We start from the raw sequence: 10,762 nt of genomic DNA, 5'->3' as shown, positions 1-10,762 counted from the left end.
CATTTTGTCTAATTGGACTGTTTCTTGCATTTGAATTCCATCTAAGTTTGTCATTACCGATCCGTTACCTCGCACTTGTGTTCGCAACTTGCCTGTCTAAATATAAGTCTTGTGCTGTTTTTCGTTCAGGGCTCTTGCTCATTCTTGCCGCTCTGGTCGGCGAAAGCCGCACATCAGACGGCCACCCCCTTTGTCACCTGTGCCCTGTGGATTCGGTGGGGTTTGTTGGCTCTCTTGAGTCGACTCCCCACATCTTCTGACAGTGCACCCTAATTTAAGGAAACCGGGTGACATTCACTATCAACGCTGTATACGTGGTTACAACATGAGAAAGGGTGCGCGCACCAACGTTGCATTGGTATGTTGCTACTGGTCACACGTGCAGAATGCAAGGTTGAGCGAAAGAAATTACTCTTTTTCGGCATTGTGCAAGCGATATAAACATCAAATTTTTCTTTCCTTCGCCTCGACTGTATAGCAGCGTTTGGGCTCCAGGATTGCTGCACGTGTTGTCTCGGAGTGTATTGACGCGCCCACCAGCAGTGACACCCTAATTTTTAAGGCCTTCTAAAAGGTCGACATCCGTTTCATTCATCAGATCCAGCTCAGAGATCACACCCTGGGAAATGTTGAGGTTGCGGTACGGTGTGACCCTTATGTCCAGATCTGCCATGCGGGCTTGAGTGAGGAGACTTGTGACTTCCTACTGAGTTTTCAGTTCACCTAGAACTTCCCCGGTTCGAAGTTTTTTGGCGTCGTATGATTTTCCAAGGATTCCCTTAAAGAACTTGGAAACAAGAAATACAGATCTTTGATTGGTCCATGTATTCAATAACCAAGAAGCGGGATAGCTATCCGTTTTCGGAAAAGGAACGGTTTGACGATGCTGGAATGAGCCTTGGGTGCGGCCCCTTTTCAGGGGCCGATCAGGTTTGGAGGGGAGTTTTCGATTGACCATATGGCATAGAAAGAAGCAGACAATGGGGGTTCTTTCTTGTCGAGCATTACCCTGGTAGCTAGAAAGGTCCCGGAGCTCCCTGTCTCGTAAACAGACCGGGGGCCCATCGGCCGGAGCTTCACCATGGCTCTGACGGCCACGTTCGTGGTTTCTTACCCTTCACCTATAAACACCTCGCCACGGTTGTTCACAGCTTATCCCGTCACCTTGAATAGCGTCACCTTGAATACGCAAGGTGCCCCGTGCAGGGTAGTGGAACCCGTACGTCGCGCGTCCCCATAGAAGGCACCAGACACCCTGCTGCGTTCCTCGTACTGCCTAACTGCCCCAGTGACGTAATCCTGGGCATGGGCTTTTTGACCGACTATGGTGCTATTATCGATTTGCAGGCCAAGTCGATCAGTTTCTCCGCCGATCACTCCGACACGCCTAAATCAAGCTCCGAACAACGCACTTCGTTAATGATTGCTGATGACTACGTCACCCTGCCTCCCCGTGCAAGCGATTGATTGATTGTTGGGTTTAACGCCCCGATGCAACGCAGGCGATGAGGCGCACCGTATTTCAGTGCTCCGGCCTAATTTTGACCACCTCGGGATCTTTAACGTGCGGCGAAATCTCGCACACACGGCGTTTTTGCTTTTTGCCTCCATCAGAAAAGCTGCCGCAGCGGCCGGGAATCAAGCCCGCGACCTCGTGTTCAGCAGCGCAACGCCTTAGCCACTGAGCCACCGCGGCGGGATCCCCGTGCAAGCCTGATGACCGCAGCCCACTCTCAAGATGGGGCTCCGGAAACTGAAGCTATCGTCGAGAGGCACCAGAGCTTGTTTCTAGAGCGTGGTGGCTCCGTCGCCAGAGGTATTGTGCGCTTGAAGCAAAGAAAATCCCACTTTCTGATCACAATGAATTTGACTGAGGAACATCAGCACATAAACACGGGCACTTCTATTGAATTCCTCTGAGAAATTCAGGAAGAAAGTGACGTGATCGCCATCGCGGACTTTCAGCGCGTATCTGATGCCACCTTCAAGTCTACTCACCTCTTCGACGTGAACCCAGCACTACCAAAAGAACACCGGAAAAGCTGACGGCTTTGCTACACAGCTACAGCCACTGGATTTCGTCGACGTCGAAGCTACGTCCGACGCCTCTTCCGGAGCACCGTAAAATCACCGAAGAGGGCGCTCGACCAATGCGACAGTGATCTTACCATGTGGTGTCACATGAACGGATGCTATCCGGACGCCAGTTGACGACATGCTGTGGACGACATCACACAACCCTCGAAAAGTCCCTGGGCTGCTCCCGTTGTGCTCGTGAAGAAAAAAGACGGCGCGTTAAAGTTCTGCGTTGACTACCAACGGCTAACAAACTCAAGACGAAGGACGTGTACCACGAATCGACGATGCCCTCGACCAGCTCTGCCACGTGGAGTACTTTTCGTCGATGGACCTGAAAACCTGCTACTGGCAAATTGAAGTGGCCGGGAGAGACCATGAGAACACTACCTTAAGAACGCCGGACGAACTGTACGAGTTTAAGGCCATGCCATTGGGTCTGTGCACGGCACCAGAAACGTTTCAACGAGGACACTACACTAACTGGCCTAAAGTGGCACACCTGCCTCGTCTACCTCGACGACGTTGTCGTATTCGCCTGGAGCTTCGACGAGCACCTCGCAAAGTTAGAATCGATCTCGAGGCAATCCGAACATCATCAATAACGTTGAAGCCCGAAAAGTGTCCGTTTCGGGTACGAGGAACTGAAGTTTTTGGACCACGCCGTCAGGCCCAAAAACTTCAGCCGTCAGTTTTTGGGCCACGCCGGCCTTAAGTCCTAATTACGGACCGCAGAACGGCCTTTACTGCAGAGCTCATGCAAGGAGCCTTACGCTACAGCGACACGGATCACCGAATAACGACGGTGTATCACCCAAAACAAACGGACTAACCGAATGGCTGAAAAATACGATTGCGGATATGCTGTCCATGTACGTCGACGTTGAGCATAAGACTTGGGACAAATTCCTCCCTTATGTCACGTTTGTGTACAACACAGCTGTTCAGTAAACTACCACGATGACTCCATTCCAGCTTGGCTACGTAGCACAGCTTACTACGATGCTCGACGCCATGCAGCCTCACGTAGAAAGCGGCGTCCTGCAACGCCGACGTCGAAGGGTACCTGCAACATGCGGAGGAGGTCCGCCAGCTTGCTCTAGTTCGTAGAACGTACCAGCAGCTTGTGGATGCCCGACGCTACCACCTTCGACGCAGAGGCGCCGAGTACCACCCAGGTAATCTTGTGTGAATTTGCAGCCCAATCAGACAACGAAGACTGAGTGAGAACCTTCCCCGACCGTATTTCTGACCCTCTAGAATTCAGCGACGTACTCCAGTTCACCTACGAAATTTTCCAGGCTGGTGACTCTGGCATATTACGAAAGTGCCCGCAGCCCGAAGTCCTCCACGTGGTCCGCCTCAAGCCTTACTACACCCGATGACGGACCTTTTATTTGTACTGTGGTTTTATTTTAGCATCGGGGAGATGCTACCTTAGAGGGGTGCTGATGGCGTGAACAAGGCCGTGTTTTTGTTTACTCATGTGTTTTGTTTTTACCATCTAGCCGCGCCCTGCAGTGTTAGCTGCGTCTGAAGTGAAACGCGTTATCCTTCCCGTTCTTTTGGATGCCGCACATCTCATTTTATAGGAAGAGTGTATAGCCCTGTCAGCACTCCACGAGAACGTTCTTTGATTACGGTTGTTTTCGATCTTATTCCCTGATTCTAGAAATGCTTACCCGGAAAAATAAATGCTCCCAGGGCAAATGCTGGAGCATTCCATTCGCCTGCGCACGTCACTTGGTCGGCTGCTACTTCACCGCTTGTGAATTCCTTCAGTTCTTAGCGGAGCACAAGTTGGCTCCAATAAACTTTTGTTCCTTGAAGAAGCCTCTGTCGTCCTTGTCTACGTGAAAATATCTAGGCGCTCCCTCACGGGGCGCGATGGCTCTTCCAAATAATTAACCGTATTTCGTATTACGTCGTTTTCCTGGGTTGCTGCGGTTATCCTCACGTCAGTACGATATTTGAAAGCTTTCCAGTCTGTGTGGCTGACTTTGCTTTGACGTAAGCGCAGCTGCATCTTGATAAGATGTACACAATCCCGAAGTTATCTCTGCCGTACGCTTCCAAATCTGTACGCCAATTAAATTTTTCAGTGAATCTGTTTGAGACAAAGACCAATACACCTGCTGACCTCGGCGGTCTTAGCGGCGTGTCTTTGGCAACTTTGTTAGAGCGCGAGTAAATGTTTCATTTGCAAGCTGTGTCCTCACCTAAAAGTTAAACTTGCACCGTGGCCTACAGCAATGTATACATAGATGCTTTGAATAACGTAAAAGAAACCGCACCTTCGCAGCTCGTCCATCTTCACAGAGGAGAAGGGCTGATGTTTTCTTTTCTTTTTCTTTTTTTTTGCGGTACGTGTGGTTATCCAGTCATTCGGATATGCTCGAAATTCATGAACAACTTAAAGGATGGAAGCCGTGACGCAACAACTGGCAATAGTCTGAGACGGGGAAAGGGCGTTTTTGCGGACCGATTCGCTGCAGTTTCTGCGGCGGAAACATGACGACGAGAGGACATGAACGTATGAAATTCAGGCATGGAGAGTAAAGAGAAGGATATTCAGCCCTGCACAAAGAGCATTTAAAGCGGTAGCCACGAATAATTAGCATATGAAAGACATGAACTTTGTATTTTCACACACATAAACCTACAACGGGAAATTTACGTCGACAACGCCATGCTCAGAGTGAATACGCAGAATCAGTGAGGCCTGTAAACTTTACAGAGAAGCAGCAAGTGTGTTCAAACGAACGTCGATGAGAGCAACAAAATGGGCATCAAACTAACAGCACATCGTTCATCAAGTATTCGAATAATTCGAAACGAAACGGATGAGGCGGACAATGACCTTTGAACAAAAAGACGCCAGAAGTTCTTATGGGGAACATAGAAGCACTGCGAAGACGTTGCGTTTTCTATTAGGGAAATGCGTAGCAGAAGACACAATGCTCCCACTCACAAAAAGAACCGAGCAGCAGGAAACCGCTAAAATATTTGATCCACTCGGACTGTTGCAACGTTCAGCATACCGTTTCCACAGAATATGGATGTTGTACACGACATGGGAGATCCCTTTCCAGCAGAGAAGGGAATGAAGCTTACTGAAGAGGCAGTGGAGGTACGGGGTCTCGAACTTCCCAGGTGCTAGGTTCAAAACGAAGAAATTATTTTAAAACATGAACGCTGCATGACTTCGCCGGCGCATCCCAAAATCAGGTGGAGTGGTAGCGTACATCGCGATATCGTTGAGGGCTGGAACGAAGTAAACTACACACTCTAATCCTTGTAACCCATAATGTAACTTCTTAACGGAAGTAACCTATAAAATAAAGGTTACAATGGATCCATTTTGATGTTTTCTTTATCGCAGTCCATTTTAAGGGTTACAAGCGTGAAGTTAAAAGCGGTTTATAGGTTACATTAATGATTTATAGGTTACATCAACAAAATCCGAAATGTAACCTTTACGTTGTAACCTATAAAATGCCCTGTAACCTATAAGAGATGCTCGTCGCGCCTTCTCTCCAGGCGGCCGTTGATTTCTCCGTTGCATGACGGGATATAGAGAAATGGCGGCGCCCGCAGGTCCGGTGGCCGCGTTTTCGCGCCACTCGAGCCTTTTTACCGCTGTGATACCCCTACGATGAAGCGAGGATTGCTGTTACAAGACTTATTTGTCGGCGTGAGTCGCGGAGGCTGCGGCGAGCCCATTTGTGACTGGCAGCGCTACACGGCCCGTTTTTCTACGACCAGTATCAAGTTCGCATGTTGGACCAATGCCCCGGCGCCAGTGAAAGCGAACTCGGTGAGTATATTCCCGTAACGGTTTCCGTGTTTTCATTGTATGTATCATTTCGCTGGGGGCTTTTCAATTTGAAATTGCAGCATTCGAGAGGGATTTTATTTACCCGACTGGTTGCTTCGCTGGACGTTTTCTGTTGCCCGCGGCGGCAATTGAATGAAATCGCGATCTTGCGTTCGTCGCGTCAGACTAGAGCGGACGATTGGGAAAGCCCGTACATTATAACAGATAACCGCGCTCGTGACCTGCTTTCTGCTCTGCGCGCCTTCGTCATGTGTTGAGCGTTTTGTTTACGCTGTTGGCTGCATCGGGCGCACTTGACGAGTTATTGGCCCATGTAATTGTCAGGTAGCTCTGCTTGAATATTTGAAGTTTTTCCCAATGAAGTCTTATATTATCGCGCTTTTCTCTGGGTATTATCATTTTGTTTCAGCCGTCGGGAAATATTCATTTTTCTCGCTGCATATATTCGGAATGGTGTCTAGTTTATTTGTCTTGTAGTAATATATCCGGATAAACACAAGGTGTGTGCTGCAGAAAAGTAGCCCACTAAATGCTGCCCGAAATTTCTAGACTTACTTTTGTCCAGCACAAGCCTCTTTTTTGTGAAAGTTTGCCCTACCGCACAATAAAAAGTTTTCATATGTACAACACTCTTCATTTTTGTCATTCTTTTCCTTGAGTGGGTATATTTGGTGTTAGTCATTTTGAGGTAGCGGGGCATTTTCACCATGTTAAGTGGGTTTATTATTCTCATTCGCATGAATCAGTCGTTTATTTATTCGCGTGGTATTGCCGGGCAAATGGTTGTCTCGCGTGATACTAGTGTAGTGCAGTAAAGCGACTTTACAGAATGGTGGTATGTATGAGCTAGCATGCAGGCTGCTTGATTGTTGTTGTTTTTTGATGATACAGAAATTGTGACGAATTAAACAGAGACAAGTGCAGGTGTAAAAACGGGTGCTGCACCCTCATCGGCTCGTGGCTGTTCGAAAAGTGTGGTTGCATCTGGCTACCTATGCTATGACTTATGAGCACTACTGTTTTTCTTGTAGGCAGTGTTCTTTGAGCTGACAACCAGGACTCCCCTGCGTGTGACACAAGAAGTCTGATTTCCGTGGAAACAACGGTATGAAAATGCAATAACTAAAACACGTTCATTCAAATATTCTTTGTAAAGATGGCACCCAGGCCTGCACAGACAAAAGTATGAATCACTTGTAAAAATGCGAGGCCTTACTTCAAGTGTTATGATGCTATATTTCGTATCTTATTTTGCTTCATGTTTAGTGACTCTTTCTATCAGTTCGTTACTACATGAACGTTATGAATTCACATAACGATTTCCTCAGCATGGAGCTTTGTATTTTTTCAGCAACTCCACATATTCTATAAGATGCGTGGTTTTGCAGAGCCCACAAGAAGAACTCTTTTTCGAAAAGAGCTCTTTAAGAAAGCTTCAGTTGTTAGTGAGGGCTTGTGCTGTGTTCTTTTCTTCGTCTTGTCAAGTTTGAGATGTTCTATCATTATGAATGTATACCAACTACACAGCTCTAAAGCCTATTACATTATAACCCAAATACCCCTTTGAGTCATTACAGGTACAGACCTCCCGGGAATGCCACTTGAAGATCGGTGCAAGTTCTAGATGTATCCTCTCCCACAACACATTTGGACGAAGAAAAAATGTAAGTTGCCTATTCTTTTTTACGAATAGCCGACTAAGAAACCACCGGTAGAAGAACACTTTACTGAAATGAAAAACGTTTCGGCTTCCACGTGGGATCCTCTTTCAAAATGAAACTGCCAGTACAAGGGGGGGGGGGGGAGATGTTTAAGTACAGCCAAAAATGTGACGCAGACGGCGTCAGCATCGTGAAAGGACGTTTGCTGGGTTTAGTGCGACGTTCGCCCTGTTGCGTGTACTAGTGATTCCACATGAATTCGCGGAAATGTTTTTGCTTTCTCGTTTGCAAATGTATGTCAGTTTATCTCGTAGCCCAAAGTTTCTGCCTGTTCTGGGTGAGCATGCAGAAACATTTCGCGAGATAAACAGGAGCACGGCGCGATTAAAATTCAGGAAGGTTTGCCGGTATGACTATAGTGGCTTCGCGTTGTTCTGAACAATGCGGCCAAATTATTCTGTGTAACGAGAACTGAAATGATGTGAAATTATTTGAAAGGCCGTAAATCACTCCTTCTTTGGTGTGGCCTTTCATTTCATTCTCTGGTCTACGCCTTCATGTTCGTGCAATATATTTTTCGTACTTCACATGCCTGTGGTTTGGTGTGAGGGGCTTATGGTTGCACTGGATTTTGTTCTTTTTCTGAAATTTTCTGTAGATGGCTCTTCAAGGTGGGGAAATCCAAGTGACGGCCCCTCACATATATACGTCCATCTGCGGCAGCAGGGAACAAGTTATTCAGATGACCTCGGGAAATCTTCAGCGTGCCCTGATTTTGCGCGTGCTTGTGTACTACGTAAATTGCGAAGCTTATCTCTGAATTTTTCCAAGCGCCTTTTTTCATGCAGGAAACTATAGATCCCATTTAAAGTTTGTCCAAAAGACAGATTGCAATCGGCCTAGAAACTTGTTAGTGCTGCATAAAAAACGATAACTTGGCGTAGGAATCATAACTCAGGTGGAACTGTAAAGAGGAACCTAAGAGGGAAGTGTAAAGATGGATTCGTAAAGACAAGTGAATTCCAAGTGTAATATTAGACTCTGAGTGAAACAGAGAATGTTAAACACTGCTTTGTATGAAACAGTGAATTTGTAATAAATGTTCTTTCTACTTTCCCACATTCTGCGTTTTTTCTGTGGGGAACCATGACAATAATGCTGTACAGGGAAAGTGGACCTCTCAGAACCATCTTATAAATGTAGCTCAAACTCGAATTCGTCTGAAATGGTTCAATTGCAGTGCCAAACAATTCGAAATACTTTGCATACGTCCGTCAAATATTGAGGTAAAAAATCTGTATATTTGGCCATGTTTGTGAAGCTGTTCACGCAACATTTATTAAACAGGTTTAATAAGGATATATGAATAAACCGAGTTTTACCTGAAAGTCTAAAGCAATACAGGAAACACCAGTTCGCCCAGGAATCCGCACTCGTCTAATACTCATTAAGGAACGATAATTACATTGGGGTGGTTCGCAGCTTTTTAATAAATAGCCCACAGGTGTTTCATAATAATAAATGTGAATGTTCAAAACTACTGATGCCAAACTTCTGGAAATGAGCTCCTGTTAAATGCGCAAATATGTGTGCATGTACTGCAATTCTCTTTTGATAATCATGGCCTAAGTTGTCAGACAAGAATTTTTGGCTTAAGGCTATGTTATCATAACTTTGGCGTCCTTTTGAAGTATGCTATCAAGTGCATGTTTCCACTAAAGCTTGGTTTCACTAAAGCCTAATGTTGTTTAACTAAAACTAAAATTCATGCCCACAATTTACCAAAAGACCTATCATGCATGTTTGATACTGGTTTCTTAAACGGCACAAAGCTGATGCAAACATCAAATTTAGTTATGCCAGTTTATAAGACTTAAGCGTTGCCAAAACTCACAAAGATTTTGGGGTGACAACCTGGGTAACGATTATCGAACAGGTAATGCAATGCATATATATTAAGAGAACATTTTCAAGCTTTTTAGCACCGCAATTTTAGGAATTATAAAAGTAACTTCTCTTTTAGCCCCAGCCGTGTGGCCGGCAGTTTATTCAAGGGACGAATAAAAGACACCCGACGCAAAAGTTTAGACTGCGCAATGGACAGCATGGTCGCACATATCGTCTTCCACTAACGCGATATTTGTTTACCACGCGGGAAAGGCGCCTTCGGGGCGTCGCCACAGCGGCGCCGGCGGAAGCGCGCCTGGCGCGCAACATGTCACCTTCGAGATGTGCGGCCTTGGACGGCGGTAGATGTAACTTATATAAAGGTATACATGCTGAAAGCGGCAAAGTAACCCATAACTGAGTAACCCTTACGTGTATACGTATATAAGGGTTACGAAGATATAGGTTACATTTGTACCTTATAAATTATAGGTTACAAAAATTCGAAAATGTATACCTCTATAAGGGTTACCCAGCTTAGAGTGCACTGATGGTCCCGAAAAATCTTGTGGCTCAGGTCGAAGTGCCCGGTTAAAACTAGTGGCCAAATGACAGGGAGAGAAAGATAAAGAACACTGTCTGGGAGATCTCGGAAACACTCAACTTTGGACTGACTCAATGATAGTGTCACATTGTATGGAGAAACACGCAAAATAAAAGTATTCCTAGAAAACAGAGTGGCTGAAATACGTGTGAAAACGGGAGCGGAAAGGTCACCATCCGTACCCTGTGAAGATAACGCAGCATACCGGCTCACACAAGGAATTCAAGAACGCACCCTGAATGTTTCTGAGCCGTGGTGGCAAGGACCCAGCAGGCCTGCATCAAAAGAAATCCATGGAGATAGAAACTGTCCGAAATAACCGTTGCATAACAATGTGCAGGGAAACCTGCATCAGGGATATTCATAAAAAAATCTGGTTGAGTCCTCTGTCCTAGGAATCAGTAAAACACGAAAGTGAAATGTGCAGTGAAATCTGCAGCTCAGCATGATTTGCGGATCGGCGGCGGTCTGGTATGTGTGCTTGACGAGCGACGTCCGGCTGGCGGGTCGCTTCCGCAAAGGTGTACTGGCGTCATTTCCGTGAAGGATGTGACGCCAGTGAAATCATGAGGTATCGCGGTATAACACACTTTCGTGTTAAAATATAAAACCCGAAACCGAAGTACCCTAAGCATAACAAACTCTTTAGTACTAAAGGTTGCTTCCCCGCAGGAAGACCCTGTGTGCAGGGGTGCA

At 46.2% G+C, this 10,762-nt stretch overlaps 1 long non-coding RNA gene across 1 annotated transcript; it reads left to right on the top strand.

Moving 5' to 3' along the window:
• The first annotated feature begins 5,518 nt into the window (after positions 1 to 5,518).
• Positions 5,519 to 8,350, top strand: LOC144165447 (uncharacterized). The gene is made up of 4 exons (XR_013321460.1): positions 5,519 to 5,893; positions 6,946 to 7,019; positions 7,492 to 7,578; positions 8,234 to 8,350. It is a non-coding gene; the product is annotated as an uncharacterized LOC144165447 (long non-coding RNA).
• The last annotated feature ends 2,412 nt before the right edge of the window (positions 8,351 to 10,762 follow it).

This window comes from Haemaphysalis longicornis, unplaced genomic scaffold (genome assembly GCF_048455015.1).
Source record: "Haemaphysalis longicornis isolate Haplotype H1 unplaced genomic scaffold, Haemaphysalis longicornis Haplotype H1 scaffold_1, whole genome shotgun sequence".
NCBI lineage: Eukaryota > Metazoa > Arthropoda > Arachnida > Ixodida > Ixodidae > Haemaphysalis > Haemaphysalis longicornis.
This window is presented reverse-complemented; position numbering and strand designations above follow the sequence as displayed.